General features: G+C 38.9%; 1 long non-coding RNA gene across 1 annotated transcript in view; it reads right to left on the reverse strand.

Moving 5' to 3' along the window:
* Window positions 1–21554, reverse strand: part of LOC138849285 (uncharacterized) — a 107476-nt gene that overhangs the window by 14574 nt on the left and 71348 nt on the right. The window contains exon 2 of the long non-coding RNA XR_011387894.1: window positions 1–14906. This exon is cut by the window's left edge and continues 14574 nt beyond it. This is a non-coding gene — a long non-coding RNA (uncharacterized lncRNA). The remainder of the gene's footprint in view (window positions 14907–21554) is intronic.

A 21554-nucleotide genomic window follows, 5' to 3' on the forward strand; every position in this document is an offset into this window, starting at 1 on the left:
CTGTTAATGACTTTAATGTATCTATTCTTTGAGAAAAAGCATGAGATTATGAAATATGTCACTTTTGCTTTGAGTTTTGCAAAGTAGAGCTTTCCAAATGCTGCAGAGTTGTAAAGCAAGGGGGACTTGAAACACCGCCACATCTATTCATTCCCTTCTAGCAGGGTCTTTTTAGAAGGAATCCATGAAGATGACACTGCTCTTTATTATCCTACAGATTGGCGAATCAATAGGAACACAATGTAGACAAAGGCGTCATCATCAACATCAACTAGTATATTCATCTCCACAAATTTCATTTTTTCCCTGTATATCTCATGAGGAGTCTCCAGCATTGTGATTGTAATTATTTATCCTGGCAGGTGTTGGGTCTAGAAGTTAAGATACATTGGAGTGCCTAGATCTGACTCCCAGTTCCAGCTCCTGATTCTAGCTTCCTTCTGATACAGAGCCTGGAAGGCAGTGGTAATGGCTTACAAGTTGAGTCTCTGCCACCCATGTATGAAATCTGAATTAAATTCCTTCCTCCTGGTGAAGACCCCAGGCCAGCAGCAGTTGATGCTGGCATTTGGGAAGTGAACCATATATGGGGTGCTCCCCCTCTCTTTTTGTCTAATAAGTAAATGATTTATTCTTCATTTTGGTAATAACATCATTAGTGTTTATTTCTCTCTCTCTCTCTCTCTTTTTTTTTTTTTTTTTTTTACTTTGCTTTCTTCTCTCACTTTTCTTTAACCTGATTCAGTGGTCTTTTTTTCCTCTGAGTTTTGAGTGTTGCATCATACTTTATGTCCACTTCAGTGCTGCCTTTCCTTCTTCAGATTTAAAACTGAATCTTAGACCTTAAAGGCTTTCTCCCTCAGTCCACAGTTACAGGCATAACATGAATGCTGATCTTGAATTAACTGCATCCTAGGTGAGGGAGTTTCAGAATGTTCATAGAAACTTGTATTATCTTTTAATTTTATTCTCCCCTGAACTTCTGAAGCCCTTAAATTACTAAGCATAATTATTTTAATAGGGGTTTAGCACTTAAAATGTGTTTCCCCTATAAATTATGCTGTCAATTTGTATTTTTTGCTTTTTTCAGAATTCATATATTGAGATTTATTAAAGGAGTAATTATGGGATGTTTGCTGATGATACTCAAAAGCTAATCTCTGAATGTGGCCCATTGCTACCAAGTGAATATGGAAGCCTGGGATCCGAGCTTTTTCTAAGCAAAAATAATTGGGAAAGAATTTAGTGCAATTTCCTACTTAACTTTCCCACCTAATAGTACATAAGGCCAATCTCCTATGACAGTAAGTCAGGGAAATTATTGCTCTTTCAGTGCTAGAAGTTGAACCAGTTTGTTATTTCATTTTATAAATATTTATTGAGCACTAAAATTATGAGGCATTGTTTTAGCTAGAAACTAGATGTGTGGGATGCAATGATCAATGAAACAGTGCTCTCTGGAAATTTATATTCCCCAGGAAAAGACAAATAATACACCAGCAAATAGACAATGAGTAGGATGGCTGTAGGTAGTAACAAATTCCGCAAAGAATACAAACAAAGTAAGGGGATGTGTGAGAAGAGATGTGGGCTTGGTGGCTGGATGGACTGTTCAGGGAAAGCTTTTCAGAGGAAACAGCATGTGAGCTGAGACCTGAATGATAAGAGACAGTGAGACAGTGAATACAGACACAAAAGTCCTAAAGCCAGAAAGATGGTGGCATTTGAAGAACAGAAGAAAGGCCAGGGTGTTGAGGGCAGGGAGCAGGGTTTGGGGACAGGAGAAGATATCAGAAGGGTGACTCCATGCTTATTTTGCATTTATAACAAACAGATGACATAGTGGAATAGGGGAGGTAACTGTATAAGACAAACGAGTTCAGTTACTAATCCAAGAGAATAGTGATGCTGGTCATTCTTAGGGCAAACTAAATTTTTGCTCTGCCTTTTAGCTAAAACCTCTAGAGTCATGGAATGAGGAACTGAGATTGGGTGGGGGTGGGAGGTGGGTCTTTGTTACTCATGATATGGACTCTGCAAGCATACCAGAAAGTGTCTGCTAACAAGGTGAGTCATGTTTGGTCCCTAGCTACTCTGTTCTGTTGAAATGACTCAGGCTGAGGGGTGCCAATGCCAGAAAGATCATTGCTTGGGGCCGGTGCTGTGGCTCAGCAGGTCAACGCCCTGGCCTGAAGCGCTGGCATCCCATATGGGCGTGGGTTCTAGTCCCAGCTGCTCCTCTTCTAATCCAGCTCTCTACTGTGACCTGGGAAAGCAATAGAAGATGGCCCAAGACCTTGGGCCCTGCACCCACATGGGAGACCTGGAGGAAGCTCCTGGATCCTGGCTTTGGATCGGCGCAGCTCTGGCTGTTGCGGCCATCTGGGGGATGAACCAGCGGATGGAAGACCTCTCTCTCTGTCTCTACCTCTCTCTGTAACTCTGTCTTTCAAAAAAATAAAATAAATCTTAAAAAAAAAAAAAAAAAAAAGAAAGACCACTTCTTGATTACAGGGTTTGACTCAGGTATGAGGGAACTGGAGATTGAGTTTCACCATGTAGGGAGTGATTGCATGAACCATGCCATGTCATAAGACCCAATGAGGGGCCAGCGCCATGGCTCACTTGGTTAATCCTCACCTGTGGCGCCGGCACCCTGGGTTCTAGTCCCATTTGGGGTGCTGGGTACTACTCCTAGTTGCTCCTCTTCCAGTCCAGCTCTCTGCTGTGGCCTGGGAAGGCAATGGAGGATGGCCCAAGTGCTTGGGTCCCTGCACCCGCTTTTCAGATCAGCACAGCACTGGCCGTGGTAGCCATCAGGGGAGTGAACCAATGGAAGGAAGACCTATCTCTCTGTCTGTCTCTCACTGTCTATAACTCTCTCTCTGTCTCTCTCTCTCTCCCTGTCTAACTCTGCCTGTCAAAAAAAAAAAAAAAAAAGACCCAATGATAACTCTGTAGATCAAAGCTCAGGTGGCTTCTAAGTCTCAATGCTGGAAGATAGCATACCCATGAGGACAATGTAAACTTTGTCCTTTGAATCCTTCCAGGTTCTGCTTGATTTGTCTTTTTTACTTGAGTGGTCTAAGTTAAATTATTCTAGTATAATAAAACTGCTGTTATGAATCAGCATTTCACTGAGTTCTGTGATTCATTCTCATAATTTATCAGATTGCAGATAGGTCATGGGAATCCTTGAACTTGTAGTGAGATGTGAAGTGAAAGTGACCCTGAGGACATAAGGGTTTGCAACTGGTATCTTACATAAGGGAAGTATAGTAGGGATTGTTGCCTCAGTTGTACAGTTTGTCTAACTCTTAGACAAATATTAAAATGAATTAAAATATGATCATTTTAGATAACAATAGTCCTAAAATTTAAGTTCTTTGTTAATTTCTATTTAGAGTTCCATTTCCCCAGTTTCATGGTTCATTTGGAACCTGAGGAAAATACTTCAAAAATTTGTGGAAAAAAATGAAATTGAAAGATAATTTTGGGGCTGGTGTTGTGGCACAGCAGGTTAGGCATCCCCTAAGAGTGTTGGTTCAAACCCTTGAAGCTCCACATCTGATCTAGCTCCCTGCTAAAGCATCTGGGAAAGCAATGAAGGATGGCTCAAGTGCTCGGGCCCTTGTCACCCACTTGAGAGACCCAGATGGAGTTCTAGGCTGCTGCCTTTGGCCTGCCCCAGCCATGGCTGTTGCAAACTATTGTGGGAATGAACCATGGATGGAGGATTCTTTCTCTCTATCTCTCTCACTGTTTCTCCCTCTTACTCTGTGACTCTGCCTTTCAAATAACCAAATCTTTTTAAAAAGAGATGTTTATTTTGATGCAAAAAACTGAAATCCATCCATAGATTTTTTTTTTCTTAATATAACTTCCATGGGTTTTGGGGGTTGGGGACAGATAGACACAGAGAGAGACAGATAATTGAGAGAGAGAGAGAGAGAGAAAGTTCTGATGGTTTACTTCTCAAATATATGCAACAGCCAGAGCTATAGCTAGGAGCCAGGAACTCAATCCAGGCAGATCACATGGATAGCAGGGTCTCAATTACTTGAACCATCACCTTTTGCCTTACAGGGTCTTCATTGTTAAGAAGCTAGAATCAAGATTCAGAATCAGGAATCAAACCCAGGTATTCTGAATGGTACATGGGTGTCTTAATTGCTAATCCAAAAACTTTGCCCATCATCAACTCATCAGCTTTCTGAAAACCTCCCAAATGCATGGAATTCAAAATGTTTTTGCATCCAATAAACAACATTATTTCCATTTTCTAAGAATTATTGAAGACAACTTGCACATACATACATGCATTTCCAAATAAACAAAATTTATAGAAAATAAATAAATACAATCTTGTTCATGGAAATGGAATGTGCTCCCAACAATGGGGCAAAGAGATAAGGATGGCTGGTTTCCAAATAATGTTGCCAGTTTATGAATGTCTTGAAGCGGTCATTGTAATGCCTTGCAAGTGTATATGTCTTAAATGACAGCACCATGGTTCTGCCAAGATTATGGGTCTTTAATCATTTTCTCATCCTAAAAGCAAGGGTTTATTTTATTTCCAGTTATGACCTGTGTTAAACATTGCTGAAGATCATACTCTGTTCTGCATAATAGCTTCACAGTGAAAAGTTAGTAGATGAAAACTGAGGGGTATGCTTTTTTCTCCAAGTAATTCAAAACCTGAAAATTAGATGTCAACAATCACTCAGACCCAGTTCAGTTTGCTGCAGTGAAGTAATTACTAAATGAAAAAGAAATTAAGCCTATATATATTTTTTTATTCTGCCTCATACTTTTTCTAAAGTAGTCCATCACACAGGCAGAGAATAGAAGCACAAAGCAAGAATCTGTTCTAAATTGTGGGTGATGGCTATACCGGAAAAGTGTCTTGCTAACAACAGACCTCACTATTTCAGCCCTTGCCCCAGAGCAAGCCTTGCTGAGATAACTCCAGATAGGCTCAGTCTGGTGGGGTACATGTCAGTGTTCTAAGGATAGCAGGTCCTAGGAGAAAAGGGGGTGAACAAAGTAGAAGATGTAGGGGCAGCAGTATTGAATTTTTTAGAAAGACTCCTGAAAGCCATTTTTCCTTAACAAGGCTCTAATCACAGTAAGGTTCATGCAAATTAATTCCAAGTACTAACCCCTTTCAGATTAATGGTAGTTTCTAGGACTGAGGAATAAAGAAGAAAAATGACAAGCCAGCACACAAGCATTTAAGTTTCTAAAACTCATTCATTCATTTTCCCTTGCACATATTCTACATGTATTTACTCTTTATTATATTCTCGCTGCTGTTACTGTTTTTGGAACAATGACTACGTATTGGTTAACTAGATAGACATGTTACTGCCCATGACTATGTTAACAGCTTTTAGGCTATTGAATGTATGCACATGCCACAGGTGTACAGGTCTAGAGAGGGAAAATTCCCACCCTCAAAACCAGTCGACCTTCAAAATTCACACTGGTATTTTCATATAAGGTAGAGAAATGTGTTTCCATTTGCAGTTTGGAAAACGGTCAAGGAATCAGTTATTTTGGTGTCATAGAAGAGGGTCTCTCTCACATTGGTTTCCTTCTATAAGATGTGCTGATGATTTGTGGATCTAGTAAAAAAATAATATTTCTCTACCCTCACACTTGCTTTAACAACAAAGTATTCCTTGACTAACCAGAAGAAAACATGCAGATGGAAAATACAATAGCCGTATGAGATAGTTCTGAGAGCAAAGAGTTGAAGGCAGAGACCCAGTTCATCTTATTCACCATTTATGACCAGTGCCACATAACAGTGGCTGAAATACATTAGGAGCTCAATGGCCACTGTGGAAAAAATGCATGAATGGGTAATGGAGCTTTGGAGTATTTTAGAGGAAGGACATGATGCAGACAACAGGGGAGGAAAAAACTTTGTCTTTCCTAATATAAAGCTGTTATGTATCTCTTCTTATAATAGTTGAAGAAGCAGCTATTTCCCATGAGCCACTTTATATTAAGGAGAATTTATAGGTACTAATAAATTCAAGGCATTTTATCACAAGTCTTATGAGGAAGATATGCAGCAGTTACTTATAGAGGTGCCTTCATACAGATTGACAAGGCTGATTGAGAGTTTTGTTATCTTCCTAACACTTACCCAAGGGTGATGCTGAGACTCCCAAACTCATACAACACACTATTTGTTACTCACTTCTGTTAATTCAAATGAGAATAAATGTGTAAGCCAGAAGAAGCCTCAAAATATATCTTTAAAGACTTTGATCTTAGAAATGTCACTTCCTATTTATAAACTTTATTTTCTTTGTTTTCAAAATAGAAGCATTGATGCCCATAATATTTATGGTCCATTAAGAACAATTCTATTATTTTTAAAAACTGCATAGAAATTATAGGTGCAACTAGAATTTTCATCACAATTTAAAGATCATTGTTTTGGAAGAAACTTTTGAATACAGATCTTCAAAGTCAAGTTACTCTGTGTTTTTTTTTTTTTTAAATCAAGGGCATCTTTTAATACCAAAAACGTGGATTTCAAGAAAGGATACAGAGCTTCTCACAGAGTTTAGAAGAACACATGGCAGAGGCATTTCAAGATGATTGAGGGGTCTTGACCCTGAAATCTTAAGAGGATGGAGAAAAATGCTCATACATCAGATGGATAACAATGGAACTGACAGATGAAGGAGAAAAAAGGAGAGGAGGAGACTTTTAACTATAATTCTCTAAAAAGAAAAAGTGACAGTGCTTACATGACTTAACATACTATGAATCAATGCACAAGCATAGAAAATAGAATGTGATCTTTGATGTTTAATACGAGGATTCAAACATGATCTTAGTCTTTAGGGAATAACAACGCTGGCAAGAAGATGGAAATGCAAAAGAAAATTTCTGACCTGATACTAGAAACGTGCCATAAAGCATTTGTGCACAAAAACAGTCATGCTTGTTAATGAAAATGATATTGCTGAGCAGGCACATAACTGTTATTGTTTATATATGGCACCATTTTTCCCACTAGACCTCATGTGGCATAAGGGTTCAAATGTGTCCCAGGACTTATTTTAGTTGCTAGGATATAATAATTCCATTTTTGTGGAATTAGTGCTAAGTCATTAGTAGCTACTTTTCAGCTACATACATGTTTTCATATATATACAAACACTGTATGATTTTACTTGCATGATGCATCTAAAGTAATCAAACTTAGAACAATAGAAAGAATGATGAGTGCCAGGGGTTGACTGTTGCTCAATGGGTATAGAGTTTGTTTTGTAAGAGGAAGAAGTTCTGGGGATCCATTGCACAACAACTCAACACTTCTGACCTATATACTTAAAAACATTTAGGATGGTAAATTCTAGGCTGTGCATTTTTTACTGAATTGAAAAAAAAATTAATTATTAATGAAGATGCAGAGCATAATCTATAATAAAACTACTTGACCAAAGGAATCTAAGTCTGCTGAGGATTCAGACTGCTGGTTTTAGAAATTTACTCCGTATATTTGTATACTTTCTCAGTACAACCAGTGTGGGGGGGATATTTAAAGAGTTGGTAGTATTTGGCTGGGTACACTGTCAAAAGCATCCTGGAAGCGTAACTCCTGCCTCCCCCTGTTCAAGAACTGCTGTGATCAGATCCCTTCTAAGGAGGCATGGACAATCTCCGTGAATAATGCTCTTCTCATCCTCCACTCCAGTGGCCTCCATAGCCATGAAGGGCAATGTGTCTGTTTATTATTCCCTTGTGGCAACCGGACTACCATGTGTGAAGCAAGCTGAAACTCAATTAAAGCGGATATGGCACCTGCAATCTTTCATTAAGTCCTTTGGCAACAAACACAACTGTAGACATTTCTTCTTTTCTGCTCCCTGAGAAGCACTCCATGGGTATCAGTTCTGAATGAGGAGACATGTAGAGGCTCCTCCAGGATCCTGTTCTGAAAAATGACTTCTTGGATGGAAATTCAGAGAATGTCAATAAGTAGCCTCACGCTGTTGCAGGGAGACGAAGAGGAATGGATCTTATTGCATTTCCTATCGATACTGTAAAGGAGCAGGAGGGGCTGAAGGAGGGAGGTGCGTTTGACAGTAATGGTTTTCAGCAGCTCTGACAAGCCAAGAAACTTCATCCGTTCATCACACTCTTCCCTCACTGCTGATTTTAAATGAAAACCCCTTACTTCAAGCCTGACTGACTTCTCTCTTGATTCAGAGTAATTGGGATCCTCAGAGGCTTCCCAAAAGGAAACGTTTGCTGGTTGTATCATCTCTGAGTGCTAACACTGGATTCGGGCGTGGCTTCTGTTCAGTATCTTGGGTATCACACCGAGGACTGAGAGTGTTGGGCTGCTGAAACCCACAAAGCCCACAGTGGGGGAAAAAGTCACATTACCAGCTTCTCCTCTCCTAGCTGGATCATCACCCATTTCAATTCCAATATATAATAGAAGCCATGATGCAGCCTGAAATCTTAGCACTCAAAACCATCTTGAAGTATTTCCAACAACTCCAAGCCATGCGACAAGCATGCATGTGTTGATATATGAAAGCATTAAGTGCATATTGCAATCACATTGATTACTACATGTCATGATTACAGATGGTCTGAAGAAGTGTAGGATTTTAATGAGCCAGTATGAATTTCATGTTCTACTTTTGGTCTGAGAAACAGTAGTAGCTCATTTCAAAGGAGATTGATTCCAACATGCCTCAAATTCTAAGGTCAGCTTGTTTCCTTTTGGATGGGACTCTCATTAAATGGACAAAGCACAAGAATCCAGGCCTGAGGTTTAAAGTAGAAAGGAAAAAAGAAAAATTTTCTAGGAACTTTGATTTAGTACAGAGTTAACATGGATAATTCAGAGCTTTTTCATCAACAGCTTTCAATCACCAGCTGCTTCAGCTCTTCTCATAACATTGTCTGTATAAAATATTGGAAGAAATATCACTTATAATATCCTCCTGTTTCCAGAACATATTTTCCTTGAACTTAATAGAATGCCTGTCTTTTACAGAAAACATTCTCTTCACCTGTCTGATCACATATTTCAGCAAAAAATATTCATATGAATATCATATCTATTTGATGAAAAAAATCTGTATGTGCGAATAATCATTACTTTTTGTGTTTGGCAACACAAAGTCATGACCCTTTGTACTCCCCGACTTTTGTGATTTCATTCTTATTGCTCCTTCCTTGTTTTTTTGTATGTAGTTTAATAGAATTGATTATACACCATCTTCCCTGATAGTCTTACTGTAATCTGGATCTTAGAAATGATTCCAAGTTGAAGGAGGAAACCTACGATAAGCCAAACTCTTTGGGAACAGGTCCCACGACCACACAGACATAGAACTGTGTCTTTCTTAAAGAAATGTGTGTACAGACAAGACTGTGTAAATTTCACTTTTCAAGAGACTGAAAAATGAGTTTGACTTTGACAGGAGCCAGCAATCTTGAAGCCATTTGCAAGGCCATGGCCCTACCGCCATAACTTAGGAAAGAAGAGCCTTGCATTTGGGGTGCAATTAGCACAGCAATAATCTATCTAGAGGCTGCTCTCTTCTGTCAGGGGAGTAGAAAAGGTTTTGAAAGCTTCTGAGTGAGTGCGAGGGCAGCTGTGACTTCTAAGAAACAGAAAACTCATATCAGTCAGATGTTTCTTGTTACTTTTGACCAAGCTTACATACTTCTGTATTTTATTTCCTTCTGGCTTTCTCAGTCACCATGTGTTCTGGTTTTACTTCTGCTTCCAAGTCTGTTTGTCATTCTTTTTTATTTATTCTTGGACAAAAATGACCTCTTATTACCTTTTATTTACTTCCCTCTTATTTTCCAGGTACCCTTTATATTAAGGTGGAAATATAGGGAGACATCATATCTCTTATATAGAAACTATGGAAAGAAGAGATGCAAAAGCAAAGCCCTCAAGACACAAGTTATCTTATCAAGAAGTTGGAAACTATAGAGAAAAAATGAGTTAAAGAAACAGATTTCATTTATTCATTTCACTTTTGATTCAAAAGTGAAGTCAAAAGCATCCATTGAATAGCAGACTGATCAGCTAATTTTGGAATGGAGTTTGTAATAACATCTCAGCAGAGGAATCTGGGGAGAGGAGTAGTGCAGAGAAAAGCATAGCAACAGTGTCTATTTTATTGTGTCTAACTGTGAAAATAGAAGGGCGTGTGTTTGTGCACACATGTGTGTTGTATATGTGTATTTATATCTGAGAAATGGCGAGAGAGATGGGTAGAACTGGCAGTTGTTGGAACATCCCTCAGTAGGTGTTGCCTTCCTACCATCGATACAATGCTCATCTCTGAATCTAGGAATCTTTCAGAAATCTGAAATAGGCAAGTTTGTTCCTAGTACTACCCACGCCCCTCCCCCCGCCCCCCAGTCACTTCCTTCTTCCTCACATCACCAGAGAGCCCTCACTTTAGCTCCTAACTCTGAAGGAATTTTTCCTGGCCAAGTTAAAAACCACACAGAGTTCTGAACCATTGTGCTAAAATTCCATTTCTACTGTTTCCATGCATGATGTTTCTATTGTTTAAGACAAGCTTGACTGATAAACTAAGCTAGATTATAAAGTACAAAACATTGCAAGGACATGAGATAGTTTTAGATTAAAATGCTGACAAAGACAATGTAGTTTTCACCACCTGCCCAGATCATCACCAAACTTTTAGACAACAGATTATGGGATCTACTGAACAACAACAACCCTGACATTAAGTTGTGTTGTGCTGAACACAGCAATTGATCAAATAGGCCAAGAATGTGTCGTGGCTTACTTAGAAGTGCAAAATTACTAATTTGCATATTTTGCAAGTTATCACTGAGATTTGATGATTTGCCCAAGTAAAGTGCTTAAAAATATAAAAGTTTAATGGGTTCATAGTCCATTACACTTCCTGACATTGCCAGTTGACACATCCTGGTATATTTTAATGCTTTTTCACACTTGACATGGTACTACTGTACAGTAATTAAGCTCCCATAAATATATTCAGTAGTGATTGCTATTTAAACTGATTAGCCATTGATTTGTTCATATCAATTCAATGACAACTCTGCTTCTCAAATTAAATAAGCCTACAAGATTATGACAGTGTTAACTTACATCATTTAATTTCAAATGGAAGAATAAGAATATACTAGGACAATATGCTTGGCATTGAGCCCTGTAAATTCATTTTTAATTAGTGGTTAGAGTTCGTATAAAATGTGTGTATTTAAGTTTTCTTACATCACGGTTGAGGAATCAGGATCACATGAAAAGTACTCAATTTATAAAATGTTTCTAGGGAATCAGAAATAAATCGTAAAATAAATCTGAAGGGCAGAAGTTAGCTTTCTCTCAGGATATTTACTTTGGCTAAGCAGATCAGATAAGCTTATGCTCTTTTACATGTACAGAGCATTTAAAATAAAAAGTAAAGGTAATTGCCTGAAAGCATTCCCTAACTGCTTCCCTTCACTCTTGTAAATTCTTTAACCATGTTTCTATCTCTCAAGTTTCTTTATAGCCTGTGGATGATATCCAAATTATTTTATTTGGCATTTGGAGACCCACATACTTGTATCTCATTTTCCCACCTTGTCATCTACTTCTCCCCAACATGTGCTGTCTTTGATAAGATCTGGTCTATGTATTTCTCTTATAAAATAAAAACTTCTCAGAACCTCTGCACAACCCACTCTAGTCACCTATTCCTTTGCCTTATTTTTCCATAAAATAATTATTTTTGTATTTGCCCGTGGCAGTGTTTTTTTCTTTCTAATTATGGCTCCCCCATATCAGGGTGTAAATAATCTAGAGATGATCTCTTTGCACCCAAAAGCACTGCAAATTGTCAAACACTTTTCACACTACACAGCTCTAGGGTGCTCTGTCCATAATGACCACAATGTCAACAGTGATCCCGGAAGGTTTGTGCACTTCTCCCAGTAAGGGTATAGTAACCGAGAGTTCAGCCGCAATCACCTCCCACTGAAATTATTCCATCATTTCCTTCATGGTTCTAGATTGATCTTTAGCATTTCTGACAACCCCCTGCTAGCCTCTTGTTTGTTATTGTTCCTATGAAATAACACAATATGACTTCTCTTTCCAATTCTCTTGATAAAAAAAAAAAAAAACTCATAGAGTTGTTTTGAAACACTTTCCTAACATTCATGTCTTAACACTGTGTAACAATGCCTTCCCTTATCCTCCAATTCTTCCATCACTCTTTGTACTTATTCCTTTCTCATGCCTCTCCTCTTTGTTCTTCTAGTGATCAGAGCTTAAAGTTCTTATCTCTACCCTATGTTTCTCTCTTTATACTCTGTCTTGGATAATCCATCCAACTATTATTATTCTTATCATCTCTATGAGGAATGTGGACAAGAATATCTATTTATTCATATATTCCTGGCATTTCCTCAAGCTTTGCACCCACAGTTCCAATGCCACACTGAACATGATTAATGGGATATGCTGCCATCCATTCACGTTTGTTATGAGCGAATTCTTTCTTCCTTCTCTCTATGTGCTAATGTATTACCAGTCTTCCTCTCACCAAGGATTGAAAACTGAAAGCTATCTTCTTTATTTCTCTTGACTTATTCACCCTAACCCTCGAATCCATCAGTAATCAAGGCATAGCAATAATTCACTCTTAATTCCTTCTCCCGTCTGGCACATTTGGTGGTTGTTGTCACATCCATGCCATTGCTACAGTACATGTTCTTCTTATCGTACATTTGGATTCCTTTAGTGAGTACCATCTAAGTGCCAAAACTACTAGCTGCTTTCACAAACTGCTGTCGGTTGCATATTTGTCTTCCTAAACTCAGGTGCTCAAACCCCAAAGTCCTCTGATAATAATAATGAGGATTGGAAAATTAATCACTTACAGCATTTAGTTAGAGGTGGCATATTTGTTAGGTGATGAGATTTGATTAGGTCATTAAGGAGGCACTCCCATGACTGAATCCTGCTGGCTTGTACGAGGTAACAGAGATGTAGATATACATGTGTACTCCCTATCTCTTGCCATGTGATACTGTATGCTGCCTTGGCAGCCTCCCAGCAAGAAGACACCTAGACCACACCCTCACCCCAGAGAAATGAGTCAAAATAAACCTTCCTTCTTTATAATGTTAGGCTGCCTCAGGTATTTGTTTTACTAACAAAAGGCTGAGGAATACAGAAAATTGGTACCAAGGCATGGGGCTGCTGCTATAAAGATACCTGAGGATGTTAAATTGCTTTGGGAATGGTTTACAGAGGGAATTTGGAAGAATATAAACAAGAAGTCTAGAGAAAGCCTAGAATGCTGTAAGCAGAGCATTATGGGTGATCCTGATGAGGGCTCAGAAGAGTAAGATGCTGATGTACATGTGGCCTGTAAAAGCCAGGCTGATGAGGTTTCAAATGGAATGAGGATTCTTAAGAAAAAGGTTTAAAGGCCACTGTGGTTGCAGCATCACAGACAACCTGGCTATACTGTGTCTGTGTTCTGAGACTTTGTGGGACGCCGAGATCATGCATGATGGGGTAGTTAATTTGGAAGAGATTTCAAAACAGCAAAACATTCAGATTAGGGAGGGAATTTCAGTCAGTTGCACAGTGTGAATCTGGAGACCCAGGAACAGAGTAGAAACATTTGAGAAATTGACAGCCAATAAAGAAAAGCCAAATGGTTTGCCTTGGAGCAATAGGAATGACACCTCAAGGGCACCTCTGAAGCCTGGAAAAGCATGTTTGTGTCAATCTTCTGGAACACAATCCTTTTAGGAAAGAGCCCCAGGGATCCCTGCTCACCAGGGTCCCTTGCTCACCAGGGACAGCTCCAGATTCTAGCTTGCTAGTAAAGAATTCTATAGCTACAGCCATGGCTCAGATAGGCCCATGCTGGACACAGACCTTGGCCTTGTTCAGGTGATGCTGGTCTTGCAAGTGCACAATAGTGTCATAGTGGCTTCCACCAAGATTTTAAGGAAAGCAATACTCTGCCATGCTGGGTCCCTGCATGGATCCTTTGATGGGGTAATACTTAGTGAAGTTATGGGACTGAAGCTGATGTAGAAACCCAGGAATGTAGAGTGACTAGCTATATGCAACTTAAGCACTGGAAAGCCATAGACATGTGCAGGCAGCCCTAGAGAGCAGCCATGTGAGTTTCAATCAACAAAGCCATTGGGGCATGGCTGCCCAAGCCAATGGGGGATCGTCCTCTGCCACTGTGAAGCTTTAGGATTTAATGTTTTCCCTGCTGGGTTTCAGTCTTTCTTTGGGGTGACTCAACTTTTTTTATTTCCCTATGTTCTCCTTTTGGAATAGGAGTGTTTACCCTGCGCTGATTCTACATCGTTCTTTCAGTATATTGTTTTTCATTTTGCAGGAGCTCACAGCTGAGTTTTCCTTGATTCTCAATTAAGACTTTGAACTTGGACTTATGAGCAATGCTGAAACATTAAGAATTTGGGTTTCTTGGGGAGAGGATGCATACAATTTGCACCATGAGAGGAACATGGACCTTTTGGGCTTTTGGGGAAAAATGTATATTTTAGTTTGGTTATCCCCCAAGTTCCATGTTTCAAAGACTTGGTCCACAGGGTGGTACTTTGAGGAGGTAGTGGAACCTTTAGATAATGAGGTCTAGTGGGAGACCCTCGAGTCATTTGCAGTCATGTCCTCAGAAAGTAGTTCTCAGGTTATCACTTCAGTTTTCACACAAGGTTGTTATAAAGGCCTGGATTGGGCTATCTTCTCTTTCTGTACTTAGCTCTATATGTGACCACTCATTCAAATAGATGCTTTCATGATTGCATTCTGGTCCTCAACAAATGCCAGACAAATGGGTTCCCCAGTCTTGGACTTCAGCCTATAATGCTGTAAGATAAATAAGCATTTTCTCTTTATAAAGTTATTTGCCTCAGATATTTCCTAACAGTAACTCAAGGCTGACTAATACACAAATATTAAATTTTTTTCTCTAGATTCTTTCTTCCAAGCTATCCTCAACCCAACTTTCAGATTAGTATTTGTAAAATGTTGATAGCCACTCTTTACTTCCTGGGCAATATCCCTCTAGTGGTTTATCCAAGAAATCCAACTACATTTCTCCACATCTTTTCAATATTCACCTACAATTTTGGTCACTGCTTTACAATAATGGTACTTTGAAAAAATGTGCCATAGACTTCTGAACCTCACATGAATGCCACTTTGCAATTTGAATCTGTAGCTCCTCCAGTCTGTACTATGGCTTGTGATCCATTTTCTGTTGGAATAATAGCAAATGTGACTCAAGTAGAGATTTGAATAGTGGTTTTGAATTAGGATTTCTCACACTTACTGCACTTGAAACCTTAAGAATACCATGATAAGCAGCCCTAACTAGTAGGATGTATGGTGTTCTGGAAGACAGCAGGAAACTATGGTGAATGACACCATACTGAATTACCATTCACCAGCCAGCTATTAGCTGCCTATCCATGTAGAAGTGATCCCCATAGGAATAGGCAGAATCATCCTGGACCAGAACCACCTGCAAGTATCCACAAAATCACTAACTAAATAAATTAGTTGGTTTAAACCACCAAGTTTTGGCATGGTTTGTTATGCAGAAAAAACTAGTAGATCCTTATGACTTTCTTATCTGCTTTCTAACATCTTTTAAAAATATTCTTATTCTATAATGTTCATTCATATCCTCTCTCTCTCTCTCTCTCTTCCTCTCTTCCTCTGTCTCCTAAATTCTTGTAGCCATTCTGACTGTACCATTAGCTCCAACAGATCTTCTTATTTTATCATCTAATACCACTAGATCAATGGTCTATATCACTTACTAGACATATAACAATATAGTCTTGTTGTTAATGTCTTATTAGTCTTTCTTCTTCAAATAGATAAAAATTCAGATCTGTTTCCCTAAATTTATGGTATTTCTTCAAAATTTATCATCAATACATGGCCAAAGTAGATTTTCAAGAAATATTTTTAAGAATTTTTTTAAATTAATTTATTTGACAGGTAGAGTTATAGACAGTGAGAGAGAGACAGAAAGAAAGGTCTTCCTTCTGTTACTTCATTCCCCAAATGGCCACCATGGCTGGTGCTGCACCGATCCGAAGCCAGGATCCAGCTGCTTCCTTCTGGTCTCCCATACGGATGCAGGGGCCCAAGCACCTGGGCCATCCTCCACTGCACTCCTGGGCCACAGCAGAGAGCTGAACTGGAAGAGGAGCAGCCGTGACTAGAACCCAGCGCCCATATGGGATGCCGGCGCCGCAGGCAGAGGATTAACCAAGTGAGCCATGGTGCCGGCCCCGAAATGTTTGTTAATTAAATGAATGATCCTTCCACAAGTTAAAAAACAATAAACTATTTAGTGCAAAAACAGACTGATAGTTTATATTATTGAAAGGACATAAGTTTAGCTTGCTGTTATATTTGAGTCAAGTTCTCTTCTCAAGTCATCTGCTCATTGTAGAAATCTGACTTAAGAACTCCCTGCTCAGAGATTCACAGAAAAACAAAACAAAGACCTCAACTTTTCTTGGATATCTCTTTCTAATCTTTCATAATAACAAGTAAGATGAAAGTGGTTTATCTTATCTATCTTTCAGCTTTATGTCAAAAGTACATTGTGATATGCATACGATGCACAATGAAGCTTAGATTTTTCTTCTGCAGGACCATTAAATTAGAAATTTCTAGCTTTTATTTTCTAGAATGCCTACAGCATTTTACTTCTGTACTGCATTAAAGTAATTTCTGCATTTAATATGGAATAAAGGCAAAGCTGTCTCACAATGCCCTAACCACAGGTACGTGGGCGAACAGTTGTCTACAGATTATAGCTTGGAAACAGATTCAAAGGAAAGCTAAGAAAGGCAAAACAACTCCATTTGGAATTTGAATCAGCCATGGAATTGGCATGCTTCAGTGAGGATCGCGTATTTTGTTTCCTGCTTCAGACGTGGTGCCCCAATACAAATTTTCCTTCCAAGATACAGGGTGTTGCATTCCAATCTGGAGAGATTTTGAGGCTCTCTGAGTAGAGAATTTAAAAAAAAGAAATAAAAAAGTAAAGACAGCATTTGGATCTACATTTTCTGTTAATATGCTATGAGAGTTCAATGTTTACATAAAATTATGATCTTCAGGTATTTTATCTCCTGTCCATCAAATTTTAAAACTTACATATAGGTACATGAGAGCCAAGAAATAGAGAATTTTAAATGTAGCACCTGAATTAAAAATATGATATTTGTAGTCTGTTTGTGATTATTCCTGATAGCTGTATGTTTGGTTTGTTTTTACATTTTGTGTCTAATAGGTTTTATCCATATATTCGTCAAAATAAAGAGGATGCCATTGCAGCCTTTCTTCTTAAATTCGTGACTGAATTTAAACTATGCACAATAGTAATGAAAAATTTTATTTTTTCTTTGAAATCTATATTCTTCACTGATTAGCCATGGAAATGAATTCCCAGTCAAGTGGGCATGGGATGGACAAAAAAATGAACCATTAGAGAAGTAAGAGTTAAGATAAATGAAGGAAGTTTGGAATCTTTTTCTCAGTTTCAAGACTGAAACGAATGTTCTGCTCACTCAGTCCCACACTGCATCCTTTTACCAATCAAAAAATCACTGTGGGGCAGGCATTGTGGCTTGGTGGGTAAAGCTGTCACCTGCAGTGCCGACATCCCATATGTGCCCCGGTTCTAGTCCCAGCTGCTCCACTTCTGATCCAGCTCTCTGCTAGGCCAGGGAAAGCACTAGAAGGTGGCCCAAGTCCTTGGGCCCCTGTAACCGTGTAGGAGAACTGGAAGAAGTTCCTGGCTCCGAGCTTCAGATCAGCCCAGTTATAATGTTGAGGCCATTTGGGGAGTGAACCAACAAATGGAAGACTTCTCTCTCTCTCTCTCTGCCTCCACTTCTCTTTAACTCTGCCTCTCAAATAATAAATAAATAAATCATTAAAAAGAAATTACTGTGCCCTAAACCTGAGGCAGAAAGATGCCATTTCAATAGTAAATAGATAATGAAATATTATTTATTGAGAGAAGGAAATAAGTGGAAAGACATGGATCATTTTAACAGCATGTTGCTTGATGAAAGAAACAAATAGAAAAGTCTACTTATTGTATTATTTAAATTATATGATATTCTGGAAAAGGTAAAGACAGAGACATAAAAAGATCAGTGGTTGGGAGGGTGTGGTTGAGCAATGGGTTGAGCTTCTGCTTGGGATACCCACACTCTATATCAGGATGCCTGAGACAGAATACAGCCTACACTTACAGTCTAGCTTCCTGTTATGTTCACCCTGAAAGGAAACAAATGATGGCTAAAGTACTTGGGTCCCTGTCACCCACTTCAGAGACCTGTATGTAGTTCCTAGCTCCTGGCTTTGGCATCTCCCAGTCCTGGCTATTGAGGGATTTGAGGAATGACCCAGTGGATGGAAGACCTCTCTCTCTCTCTCTCTCTCTAGCTCTGCCTTTTCAAATAACATATAAATAAACTTTAGAAATGTTTTCTAGGGAATCAGGGGAATGTGAATAGATAAAGAATGGTTTCTTCTGCTTTGTTTTCAGGTAGTGAAACTATTCTGTCATGAGCTGCCAAGGCTATGGAAGTCGGGTGATTACTGACGTCATAAATAGGAGTGTCAATTGTTAAATCAACAACAGGAGTCACTGCGCACTTACTCCCCATGTAGGATCTCTGTCCTTAATGTGTTGTACTATGTGAATTAACGGTATAACTAGTACTCAAACAGTACTTTATACTTTGTGTTTCTGTGTGGGTGCAAACTGTTGAAATCTTTATTTAGTATATTCTAAATTGACCTTCTGTATCTAAAGATATTTGAAAGTATAAAAGAAACTATTCTGTATGATATAGTAATGGTGAATACATGATGCTATGACTTTGTTAAAAATTAGAGAACTTCACAGCACAAAATGTTTACCTTAATGCGTGCAAATTAAAAATAGAAATCATTTATGTGGTGAAAAATGCTATGTTGGAATATAGAATGCGAAAAAAATCTAACTTCATTACAACCTCATTATATGAAACAATTTCACTGAAGTGGGTGGGTAATGATCTAAATATCTTGCAAGTTGATAAAGTTGTTTCCCATAGTGGTACAGGTTAACAATTCTCAAACCACTATATATACAGTGGAATTAAAATTAAGTAAATGGATGGCAGGCAGTGTATGTCAAGTTTCTTATTCTTGATTGGGGATATGTAGATAGGCATGGCTAAGAGGCTAGGATGATCCACATAGTAACAGATTAGAGTTGGAAGTAAACAGAAATATTTTCAGGTTATGGGAATTAATAGACACATATATATTTATTGGTTCAGTAAGTCCAGAGGGTTAGAAGTAATTGAACTCTGATAACAATAGGCACATCTAGCACTCAGATCTTGGTTTCTAAATCATTCTTCAATAAAAGGAATCAGGCTCCTTGGATAAACAGCTAATCCTTGCACTAGACCAGGGAGTACGTAAAATGAACTTAGAGCATTTTCCAGTGCTTGAAAGTGAGGAAGTGTCAAACATGTACGAACATACACATATACAAGGATACAAACACACAGAGGAGGTGGGACTGTGTCAAAGAGACATAGTCGCCAAATGAGAAAGTTCTTAAGGCAAAAGCTGGAATAAAGTGAGGAATTAAATAATGTTGGATTACATCCTAGAGTAAAAAATAAAGACCAACAAGTTCATGCTGACTTAAATAACTGACTCCATAAATGAGACAGAAGAGACTGTGATGGTTACTTCTATATGTTTACTTGATTAAGCCATGGTATCTGATTATTCAAGTAAACATTAATATAGGTGTTGCTGTAATGGTATTTTGTAGATGTGGCCAACATCTACCATCAGTTGGCTTTACAGGAGATTATTCTTGATAATCTGGGTGAGCTCGCCCCATCACTTGAGGGGCCTCGGGGGAAAAAGTGAGATTATCTAAAAGAAATACCACCTCTGAGATCTAGGCTACAACACCCACTCTTGCCTGAGAGTTCCCAGCAAGTCTTCCTGACCTACAGATTTCAGCCTTGTCAGCACCCAGAATCATATAAGCCATGTCTGTCTGTCTCTGCTCCTACTTTCCTGCTAGGTTATGAGTTCTTAAAAAGAGCATGAAAGGCCAGTGCCGCAATAGCTCACTAGGCTAATCCTCCGCCTGCAGCGCCGGCACCCCGGGGTTCTAGTCCCAGTTGGGGCGCCGGATTCTGTCCCGACTGCTCCTCTTCCAGTCCAGCTCTCTGCTGTGGCCCCCCGGGAGTGCAGTGGAGGATGGCCCAAATGCTTGGGCCCTGAACCTGCATGGGAGACCAGGAGGAAGCACCTGGTTCCTGGCTTCAGATCAGCGCAGTGCGCCGGCGGCAGCGGCCATTGGAGGGTGAACCAACGGAAAAGGAAGACCTTTCTCTCTCTCTCTCTCTCTCTCTCTCTCTCACTGTCCATTCTGCCTGTCAAAAATAAAATAAAATTCAAATTTTATGAAAAAAAAAAAGAGCATGAAAGGACACCAAGTGAGACAGCTTCCTTCTCTGACAATTAAAGTACCACCCTTTTTATTGTTTAGAAATGAAATAACCAGGAAGAAAAAAATCATTATTTTAGAAAGAATCCAAATTATTTTTCTTTCTGCCTTAAAACAAAAAGATTTAGTCTTGGACTAATTATCACCCCAGACAAATTATTCCTGGAGATAATTTTTCTTGGCCTGGGAGTGTAGAAAACATTGGTTTTGTAGAAAGTTTTGGAAGATCTATGAAAGTGTGTGTTTACCTTGCAGTTCATGCTCTTGAAAATCACAGTATCTGTGTAATTTTTCATTTACTGAAAAAGGTATTATGGTTCATGAACCATTGTCAGGCACTGTGTTTCATGCTGTCAGCCCATCTATGGAAAGATACTTGGTCTGCCTTCAAGGAGTTTGCAATCCAGTGGAGAAAGAAATATGCAAATAAACAAATATAAATATAGTGGCAATCTGTCATTCAATTAACTTTCTATAAAGCATCCACTATGTGCCAAAGCTGTAGCTTAGGCAATAGGAATCTGTTGGTTAACAAAACTGATTCAGTTTTTCCTTAAGAGGTTATTGTCTAGTGAAGAAAATATACACATACATAAAAAACAAGTAATCATACTAGAACCCACACCAGGTCTTCACAATATTAACACTACTGACACTCTGTACTGAATAATAATATGCGCATTATAGGATTTTTAGTACTATGCTCAACCTCTACACCTACTGGATGCCAGTAACATAGCCAACCCCCTTTCCCTACAACAGAACAATCAAAAATAGTTCCAACTTTGCTAAATGCCCATGGGAGATGTTTAAGAACTTTACAGCTGTGTCAGAAATCATGGAATCAAGGAATTTAACTGAGCCCCTGGAGAGACAGTGCCAGATGTCCTGAGGAGATATTTAGGTTGAAAACTCACTATGATACATCTAATTAGGTGATAT

This window comes from Oryctolagus cuniculus, chromosome 4, assembly GCF_964237555.1.
Source record: "Oryctolagus cuniculus chromosome 4, mOryCun1.1, whole genome shotgun sequence".
Classification (NCBI taxonomy): domain Eukaryota; kingdom Metazoa; phylum Chordata; class Mammalia; order Lagomorpha; family Leporidae; genus Oryctolagus; species Oryctolagus cuniculus.